The sequence below is a fragment of the Mytilus galloprovincialis genome, chromosome 6 (assembly GCF_965363235.1).
Source record: "Mytilus galloprovincialis chromosome 6, xbMytGall1.hap1.1, whole genome shotgun sequence".
NCBI classification, from domain to species: Eukaryota; Metazoa; Mollusca; class Bivalvia; order Mytilida; family Mytilidae; genus Mytilus; species Mytilus galloprovincialis.
This window is the reverse complement of record NC_134843.1, coordinates 7767851-7779353: the sequence shown is the minus strand read 5'-3', so window position 1 is coordinate 7779353 and position 11503 is coordinate 7767851. Positions and strand designations below refer to the sequence as shown.

At 31.6% G+C, this 11503-nt stretch overlaps 1 long non-coding RNA gene across 1 annotated transcript; it reads left to right on the top strand.

Moving 5' to 3' along the window:
• Positions 1-2800: 2800 nt before the first annotated feature.
• LOC143078838 (uncharacterized) lies at positions 2801-10163 on the top strand. The gene is made up of 3 exons (XR_012979284.1): positions 2801-3093; positions 8028-8176; positions 9029-10163. It is a non-coding gene; the product is annotated as an uncharacterized LOC143078838 (long non-coding RNA).
• Positions 10164-11503: the final 1340 nt, after the last annotated feature.

Below are 11503 nucleotides of genomic sequence, written 5' to 3'. Positions count from 1 at the left end.
CCTCATACACCGTATAACAGAAAGTGATTATACTTAAAAAAGTGTTTGAGTTATCAAAGGTGCCAGGATTATAATTTAGAACGCCAGACGCGCGTTTTGTCTACATAAGACTCATCAGTGACAATCATATCAAAATATTCATAAAGCCAAACAAGTACAAAGTTGAAAAGCATTGGGGATTCAAAATTCCAAAAAGATGTGCCAAATACGGCTAAGATATTCTATGCCTGGGATAAGAAAATCCTTAGTTTTTCGAAAAATTAAAAGTTTTGTAAACAGGAAATTCATAAAAATGACCACATTATTGATATTCATGTCAACACCGAAGTGTTGACTATTGGGCTGGTGACATCTAGTTTGGTTTATACATATAATACCTTAGTTTTTATCAGACAATTTTACGAATGAAAATTGAACATCTTGAAACATTTTTATTATTTATCTAAAGCATATTGTTACCAATTGTTCACCATCTTTTATTTAAAACGTACAATACCTCTAACGCTGATACACATTTCGAGCTACAAAATTTCACTTTTTTATGCATAAATATATAAAAAGGCTAAAAAATGGTTTAATCCACCATATGTATACAACATGCAATCTATTCATACTGAATAAGCAAAGAACGTAACGAAGGAGAAACATTTAAAATAAGAAACGAAAAATCTTCTACTTATATAAATTTTAGAAACATTTTTACATTCAAAATAATGTTATACACTTGTCAAAAACACTTACTTACAAGGTTTTTTTTATTTGGGATTCTAACACGTCCATAAATTGTCTAGTTTTGTAAATTAAATAGTTAGACCCCTCATTGTGACACTATAACCTGCTTGTTTAATAGAAGGTCGACGTTGTGCAGATGTTCAAATATCATCAATCAATCGGGAAAATGCAAATTATGGTTAAAAAACTGTAAGGTAATTAATTATATGAACACCGTAAGAGGCAATACCACATCTTAGACAGTTCACACGTCTACTGCTATGAAAGCATTACCCGCCATGCGAATTCACAATCGATTAAAATATCACATTTGAATAAAGGACATACTAGGATAGAGGATATATACAGCAGACAAATTCAAAAATTTACAATTTAAGTTAAAAACCTACCTAATCAAACGATAAATGATAATTGTTATATTTAATGTTTAACTTTAGAAAGGTGTTTCAAGTTCATGACAAGGACTAACAAACCTTAATATGATGTTGGCCACTATTCTTAAAATGTCCTGTACCAAGTCAGGAAAATGGCCATTGTTATATTATAGTTCGTTTCTGTGTGTGTAACAATTTAATGTTGTTTTTCTGTTGTGTCGTTGTTCTCCTCTTGTATTTGATGCATTTCCCTCACTTTTAGTTTGCAACCCGGAGTTTCGAAAAGTGGTATAATACTGTTGCCTTATTTGTGACAATTAATATCCAAGTTTTTAATCAAAATATTTATGTATACCACTTTTAAATGTGCACTACTTATTGTCAAATTTAAAGTCAATTAACTTAGAGTTATCATCCCTTAACAATATATGTAACATCTCTACTTTTTGGGGCAGGTACTGCATGTGTTTATAAAAGCTTGAAATACAGTATAGAATACACTAAACTTTGGATGGACGTTACAAATCGACCTCAAAAGCCATGTTTAATTAAAAGAAATCTATTAGAGTGCAGCAATCAAACAAACATATAAAAATATTTCAAGGTCATCATATATTAAGGTCCTCTATTTAAAATATAAGAATTATGTCATGTCATGTTCGATGCTCATTTAATCAGGAATGGGTAGGCATTATATTTGTCGATATCTATCAATGTACTTCGTACCGCGAGTTTCTGAATTGGCTGGTTTTTTTTTAATCTAAAATGATGCTTATCAAATTATGATCATCCAAATTTTTTATTCTTTTCAAATTTACATCACTTTTTAAATTGTCGCCAACGCTGTTATGGAGATTGAGAGCGATTTATAAACAAATGGATGTAATTATTTGTTGTATGCTAAAATTCTATCATGTTCAAAACCAATGTACATCTTTGGGTCCTAAATACTCTTCAATTTCGTTCCTGAGGGTATCACTATTCCAGAAATCAGCACTTTTGTGTTGATAACATGAGTTATCATTGATATGGTCTTAATTATAAATTAAATGCTTACAAAACTTTGCATTTTAGAAATACTCTTTAATTGATTGTTTACAATCAGGAGAATTTGTGATTATATATATGTCTCTGGGGTATAATAAGATCGCAAAATATTTTGATTTATATTTCTAAAGATAATTTAATATTGCCAGGATTATGCTTTTTTGCAATACAAACATTCTTGAGGTACACAAGGTATATTCCCTACAATAATGTAAATAACAGTGTAACGTGCACAATCCGACACTTGGTTATTCCAACATCCTGCATTCACCGATACATTTTCATGGTCCCAAAATATGCATATCCTTGCAGTAATAAACCCGAGTATTCCGACAACCTGTTTAATCCGACGTTAATTTCTGGTCCCCCAGTGTGTTGGATAACACAGGTTACAAACAAATGAAGTTTCAAAATATTTAGATTTTACCTCGTTTATATATCAGAAATACAAATAGTTGTGCGAAATAGTATTGTAGCACGACATTCATGCGGTTGAAGGAATTCACACAAGGAAGCTTGTAAAACTATGTTATCAAAACAGAAATCACCAATGAAATTATAAATACATCGTAGATAGGTTTGATAAAATTACAATATCCCCATAAATTTTGTCGTAAGCTAGCAAATATTTAAACTGTTGTAATAAAATCGAACTTCAATTGACGTTTTTTAATTTAAGTCACCTGCATCAGTCTTACCCGGATACACAGAGAAATACCTGTATTGATGATTATAATGTGTGTTCGAAAATCATGAATAATGTTTAACGATTGCAGGTTGAAGTCACAGTCATGATCGGTTGGTGATCTAACTTTAATTTTACGGACATTAATTTAATATTAATAACTCGTGGAATTTCTCATTAAAGAAGAAAATGTAAAGAACTTCGATATGAGTAAAATATGGTGGATTTTGTTAGTACTCATTTTTCATTTCAAAGGTAAGAAGTTTTTATCAAATGGGAGTATAAAATGTTTCTGTTTTGTCCTTTATACAGATAAATTCATGTAAAAAAGTTTTCTGACAATCAGAATAAAATAAAAAGATTTCCAACTGAATTTCGTGAAGAATGGTATTATTTTGTGAGGCGATTTTATTGATATCTCCCCCTTTGTCATATTGTGAATCTGTCCCTCATCAGTACAATTCGAAATTATAGAAAATAAAGATAGATGATACTGTTCATTTAAACAACAATAGCCTGACTAGGTTAAGATAGAAATAATATGTGTCAGGTAATTTCAATTTTATAAACAAACATGTTGTCTCAATAAAGTTAAAGCCTCTTAAACCATCCCATTAAGGTTCAAATACTTTAATGTTTATTGTGTAACGTCTGTTGACACATACAATTGAAATAGTGGAAAGCAATTTGCCATTCCTTGTAATGTAGGCTTTACCCAACAATAAAAAGATAATTCAAATCTATTCTAAAGATGAAATAAGATCACGGTCTATGTGTTCTTTAATCGTATCATAACAAATTATAATTACTGCAATAAATCTTACAGTTAAACCAATATATTTTCGAATAAATATTTTTAAACAAATCAAAATCGATATTAGATATTAACCTCTTTTAATTATTTATTTTAAAAGATAACGGTTTCTGTTATGTACTGGGGGCGTGGTCATAATACACATCTCTGCTACCATGGCAACAGAAAGAACGATTCAAAACGGTGCTACACAAGTTTAACGGTGGAATGCGTCTTAATGTTACGTTTTGAGGACAAGTTAACAAACTATCGGCAATCCCATGGGAACCAATTGTGCCCCTTTTTTTGCCGACTTGCTCCCTTATGTGTTAGAAAAAAGGCTGGTCATTAACCATTTCTCTCGTTCAGGCTTGTTTTTATATGAAATATGGGTTCAAACGTAAAAGAATATGTGTTAAAGATACATTTCTATATATGTCCAAACAATTAATAGGAGCAGATCTAGGTTTTATGTCGAAGATGGTGCATTATAAAAATGTGAGCTCGAAAATATAAGCAATCAATGCGCAAATTTTATTTTATTAAGATTTCTCAATAAAGTGAAAAACTTTTAAACCAGCCCATTTAAAATGGAAGTTCAAATACTTTAATGTTAATATACAACGTTGGTTGACACATACAATTGAAATATGAGAAGGCAATGCGCCTCTCCTTGCAGTGATGAATTTAACCAACACTTAAACGTTAATTGAATTGAATATTCTGACGCTAATAGACATTTGCGGAAACTGTCATTCACCTACGATTAGGATTATAATTACACTTACATAGCATTTAAATCTTGAATTTATCAAAGTGTAAAAATAAACCGTCGATCCAAAATAATGAAATGAAAGTGATGTTTTTCTGTAGTTGAACAACGATTTTTTTCTAATGTATTTTTAGCAATATGTTTACATTAATTATTGTATAAAGTGTTATCCAGGTTGAAAATGCTATAATTATACGAAGTATGATAGAATGAATTAACGATGGTCTTGATGTATAGATTCTGCGTACTGATGTTGTTTATCATCTTAACAACGTGTTTTATAGTTCTTTCATTTGTCTTTGTTCTATTATTAATATTACTTTTACTGTTGAATGGTTTTATGTGATATCTGTTTGACGTTGCTCGGTACTTATACATCTCGTTAATGTGTTTGTATTGTCTTTCATTTTTTAGTGGCGTGTTTTGTATATGCGACTTGTTGTATTTCTTTGGTTCTTAGAACATGACTCTGTACTTTAAAAGATCCCGTCAGTATGATATTGTTCTATTTTAAATCATTATGATATATTTCTAATAGGAATTACAAAATACGTTGAACCATAAACGTCAAAATCATTCAATCGCGTAGTGGAATTAATTATTTGTGGATTCTTATAAATTATATATATATCTTTTGGACTATTTTCAATCTCGGTCTTTTTCTGAAATTTATTCTTACATAATTTTGATTTTTGTCTATGTTTTGGGTTCAATAGAAAAAAGAATCACAACTATTCGAGAAAACAACCCATTTATCAACGAACTTATCTATTCGGAAATATTTTTTCGACTTTTCGCCAGACTCAGTTGAAATGTAAGAATAGCTACACTCAAATGGTTAAAGCTTTGCTGTCTGTGTTTATAACAGCAACAAACAAAAAATTACAAACGAGTTCCAAGTGGTTTGTCTTTTATGCAATTATTATAATAGAGATCTTAGGAATCATTAAGTATGGCCGGGTTTTTTTCCGGGTTGGTTGGACTGGTATGCTCGAAACATGAGCTTTGACCCATGTTCCGGGGCTGGCACTATTTTCATGGAATTGTAATATAGAGTGCACTGACGACGCATGGTTCGATACATCCATTTTCTAACGGGGATTCCAACCTAAGATAAAAGGGGGCGACCATATGTTCCTATTCAAAAACATTAATTGATCGACAAGAAAAGGGTTGTTCAAACCCCGGAACAGCCCAAGTTCTCTTACTGCGACGTTGTTCATTTCAACACAAAGTTTATACGCAAATCTATTCAATGGATTGTTAGGGATAAAAAATGCAAAAGTGTATCAGGCGAGGAGTAATTGTTGAAAAACCACAATCTATTGAAGTCGGCAAAGCAACAGCGGATACAAAGTTGTAATCGTCCATAACAAAACCGACACCAACATTACTATCTTAAATGAAACAATTTGTAGAGTATCCTCTGAACAATATTTTTGCTGATTTTCGTATACTAACCATTGCATTAAAAGTACCCTGTTTTGCGGGGAAAGTCTTTTGCTCCTGCTGATATTATAGATATTAAACATCTATCTAAACCCTTGTCTTCAAATACTAGTATTCGGCTTTGTGCGGTCTTGATGGTAAATCCAGAAAAGCGATTCGGACACATACATCTTAAAGTGTTGATTACATATTTATTTTACAGAAGACACCATTTGCTATTTTGTATCTGTATTGTTGTTTTTTTTTTATTTTTAAATGACCCCTTGTTTTTGTCACCTGTAATCGTAAGTCTAAAGTGTAATTCTAGGTAGGTAAAGACCGATTTAAAACGACGCTACACAAGTTTAACGATGGATTACACTAACTAGTTGACCGACATGGTGAGTCATAATGTCAACCCACAAGCGACAAGAGATCTAGGATTTTTAGAACTCAGGAATAAGCGGGTTGTCTCATATGAAAATGTGTCCGTCTCCATGATTTGGCATATGCATATATAATACAAATTGGTCCTATATATTCTAGGATCTGTGTATCTTTTTATATACTTAACAGTGTTCAATCTATTTATCTGTGCTATTATGATCCTTAATGTGGTATGCCTATAGAAGTTCCTGGTCAAAAGGGGGCGTCCAGATGCGCGATTTGAATTTTTTGTTATTTTGATTACCCTTGTATTTATATTTCATTTAATGTGTAATAGTACGGCATTGTGTTAATACTATGAGCAAGTGTAGCTTGTTATAACACCAGTTTCGATTCACCATTTTCTTCGGAAAATACCTGTACAAAGTAATCAATATGATTTTCTTTTGTTCATAGTATAATTTTCATATTGTCAGTTTTTAAGGACACTCACCCTTATGAATTTTAGTTGTAGTTAGGTATTGTAGTCTGTATTCACATTGCATTTCATGATGTATGTCAATAGACGCCTACCACGCCTTTCGCAGCAGATACATATGGCTACGTAAAGTTTTGACAACTGAATGTGTAGCTAGCCTAGCTGCTAAATAGATCTAGTTGGCAGTTAGGCTAGCTACACGTTCAGTAGTCAAAAATATACGTAGCCCTGTGTAGCTTCTACGATATTGAACGCAACCTTGGTCTCGTACATTTTAAATTCCATCAGATTGTTCTACCTTATTTGGGATGTTTGAAATCGATTGAATAGATGACATTTTTAAACTACTGTTGTATAAAATTTGTATATTACAATATTAAAGAGATAACCATTAGGTTAAATAAGATCATCAGAATTTGTAATAAAACTATCTTTATCTATAGAACTTCTAACCGTCCCTGATTTGTTTGTTTTATTACCGGTTTTTTTCTCTTAAATTTTGCATACTGAACAACATAAAAAAAGGCAATACCGCTGTTTAATAGTCGAATATCGATTAAACGAAACAAACCCGTGTCACAAACCAAACCATAATCGATAAGACATAACATAATATCCAACCGAACCCACAACAGAAACATTATAACTAAATACATGGATGTACAAATAAACACATCATAGATACCAGGACTAAATTTTGTATATACGCCAGACGCGCGTTTCGTCTACAAAAGACAAATACCGACACAGTTTCCAAACTTTTATAACAGCATATATTAATACACAAAATGCGTATTTTCATGCGAATTCCGATGTACTGGCTACTGCATGGGATTGCTAGAGACTATCATAACTCTCACATCAACGAAAAACTATTCAAATAACACAAGAAAGATTAGAAATTAATTCACGCAACTATCCTTACTTGGTTTCTTAACTGGGATTGTCGCTAACAAAAGTTTTGTTGTTAACTATTTTTTACAAATACGAATCAATATGTCTTCTAAATGTTGTTATAGTTGGAAAGCTTGATTTCTCTTGTAACAATTTGAAAAACCAACTGTTTGTCTTTTTAGTAACAAAAATATTGTAACGTTAATGTTCAAATATATTGTAAGAATGGAAGGGGGTCTTAACGATAATACTTGGTGATTTCTGTTGAATTCTCAACAACTAGATATAGACGAACTGAGGAATGACATGTTTAACAGCAACCATTAAACATGTTTTATCTATCATTTTCAATGTTTTGATTCTTATAAAAAGGGTACATATTCTGCATTCATTTAAATTTATAAAAGATAACCAACTCATCATGTTTATATTTGTAGAGATCGAATGTTTTGTGTCATGTTATTCGTGCATAGAAGGTGAATCTAATACGAGATGCAATGTTGCTGGAACAATTTCATGTTATTTAAATCAAACTTGTTACACAGAAGTTACAAGAAGACCTTTGGTAGTAAAGCGTTATACGAAAGTAAGTAAGAAACTCAAATCATTAACTTCAAAGAGTGGGGGGGGGGAATTACAAAAAATCTGAACTCAAAGGAAAATTCAAATGGCAAAACTTAAAGCTTAAACACAACAAAGGATTGGATAACAACTGTCATATTCCTGACTTGGTACAGGCATTTTCCTAAGTAGGAAGTGGTGGATTAAATCTGGTTTAGCTAGCTAAACCTGTCACTTGTATGACAGTCGCATAAAATACCATTATATTGACAACGATTTGTGAATAAAACATACAGACATAACAGGTCAAAATATCAAATATAGGGATATAGCAGTCAACACTGTGATATTATCTTAATCACTATAAAAACAAAATATACAAACAAACATTTACCATGGCACAATAACACAATGACGGAATGTATAAGTACAAACCACGTCATGTGTAACAAAGGAAAACAAAAAGGCAAACCACAATCTGAGACATCATAAATCTGTACGGTATCAAAAAAATATTTATACAGACATTAGAAAAAGAAAAATAACAAAACAAAACAAAAAACGAATTCAAAGGAAAATTCTAAACGGAGAGGCCCTTTTACACATAGCAAAACAAAAAGCTCAAACACATCAAACAATTGGAAAACGAATGGTATATTCCTGATTTGAATTGGGATAGGCATTTTTTATGTAGAACAAGCTAAATCTCTCACTTGTATGATAAAACATTTAAACTGTGGGCGAAAGAAAACCTAGATATTGTACACTAACTATAGGAATCTAACATAATATCTAAATGACTCTTGCATTTGAGGGAAGTCTAAACAAGATAATAGTATTAAAAATCTGATTTCATATTCATTTTCTGTATTTTTAGGGATGTATGGACAGTATGGACTGTATGACAAAAATGAATCTGAATGATAAAATGACTTGTGATGAAACACCGTCCAAATGTACTTATTGCTGTACAACTGACCTATGCAATGCGTCAAACAAATCAACATATATTCAAATAATGAAAATATTGTACCCATTAGCTTTCATAATTATTCATTTTAGGTGGACGTTTATATAAGTAAAAATCCGAGACAGATTTTAACTTTTTTTATTCAATTGTTCAATTTTGATAATGTTTTCATGTAAAATGTCATATTAATTTAAAGGTGCTTATATGTAATATAAATATTAATTTGAAAGTGCATTCTATTTACCGTGAATATTTAAAAAGAGGCGCAATGACATCAAATGGACATTCAACCTCAAAAGTCATCAATGAACTGACAACGCCATGGGTAAGAACTAGAAGAATGAGCAACACGAACCCCACAACAACATGGGGTTATCTCAGGTGCTACAGAAGGATAAGAAGATCCTGCTCCACATGTGACACCCATCGTGTTACTCCTTCACATCATGTTTGTATAAAGTGATAAGGCATTACGTAATAGCGGATTGGTAATTGAGACTTTATCGTACCCTTTCAAATCACAAAATTTTTAAACCATCGGTCATATAGATTGTCTTATTCTGAAACATATTTGAATGTGAAATTTTGAAATTGAAACAACCTTTATATAACGAAGGATAGACAAGACTGTTACGGACATATACAACATAAACATTCAAACAAATATCAACACCAACAACTAAAACAAGAACAACACAAACACCTTTAAATTAAAACTAGTGGTGACATTCTTACTACTAGTATAAAATTATGTAAAATGTTGTAAAATGTAAATTACATAACTGAAATGTATATGTAAAGATGAGCATTTAAATTTTGACAAATAAATGTAAAACTACGTTGTCTTTGTCATTTTGAAGAGAATTGAAAAAAGTAAAATGATAAAAATATTGAACTCCGAGGTAAATTATAACGGAAAGTCCCTAATCAAATATCAAAATCAAATGATAAAACACATCAAACGAATTGACAACAATATAATTCTTCTATCGTGCTCATTTCTTTAAAACCTTCAAATGAAAATAAAGCTTTTGACGATTTAGTTTTGTGTGTTTTATAAATACTTGGTGGTTTTGTACGTTTAAGAAGATTACACAGTTGTAAATTGTCAACATAAAGAATATGTTATTGCTGTGCATTTTTTAAAGGCTAGAGGTATAGGGGGAGGGTTGAGATCTCACAAAATAACCACGACGCACGTTTGCGACCGTCTAAAATCAGAAGCCTCTGGTGCATTCATGAAAACCTTTGAATGAATTGTCATTTTCCTGTCTTGATACACAATATAAAAAAGAAGATGTGGTATGATTGCCAATGAGACAACTGTCCACAATAAACCATTATAACAAAGAAATTAACAACTATAGGTCACCGAACAGCCTTCAACAATGAGTAAAGCCCATACCGCATAGTTAACTAAAAAAAGGCCCGAAATTACATGTTAAACAATTTAAACGAGAAAACTAACGGCCTTATTTATGTAAAAAACAAATGAACGAAAAACAAATATGTATCACATAAACAAACGACAACCACTGATTTACAGGCTCCTGATTATAAACAATGTTGTCAACACTGTGCTGATAACTTACACTTTCGCCAATTCATTAGGTTTTTACATTTGTCTTTGTCCTTATTATATCTTAAAAGAGGGACGAAAGATACTAAAGGGACAGTCAAACTCATAAATCTAAAACAAACTGACAACGCCATGGCTAAAAATGAAAAGGACAAACAAACAACAGCACACACGACACAACATAGAAAACTAAAGAATAAACAACTCGAACCCCACCAAAAAACTAGGGGTGATCTCAGGTGCTCCAGAAGGGTAAGCAGATCCTGCTCCACATGTGGCACCCGTCGTGTTGCTTATGTGATATCAAATCCGGTAAATAGTCTAATTCGGTAGATCACATTCATGAAAGGGAAGGAGATTGTAGTTACGACGTAAAGAACATATCCGATATCATTTGTGAAACGGTTATTCCATAACGGTCAACGAACTCGTGATGGCGTCCGTAAAATTTACGAAGGGATGATTTCAAAGCTTTAAGTTCGTTATAGCCATGTAAAAAATGGCTGTGTTTATCATTCGAAATCTATTCTGAATGCAAATAAACCTGTAAACTGGAAATATACCCATATTTGTATAGATGTAAAAGCTAAATGAATTTTATTTTCAAGAAATTATTTTTTAGATTTTATTTTTCATCACTTTAGAAGACAGTAAAAATAAAGGCAAATTATTATTTAAGACTAGTATCCACACAATAACTTCGTTTAAACTAATATATATGGTCCATTTTAATCACGATTTCAATATTCCTTTTTATTTGGATTCTTGCATAGTTTACTCACCAGTGATATTTTAAATTAAAT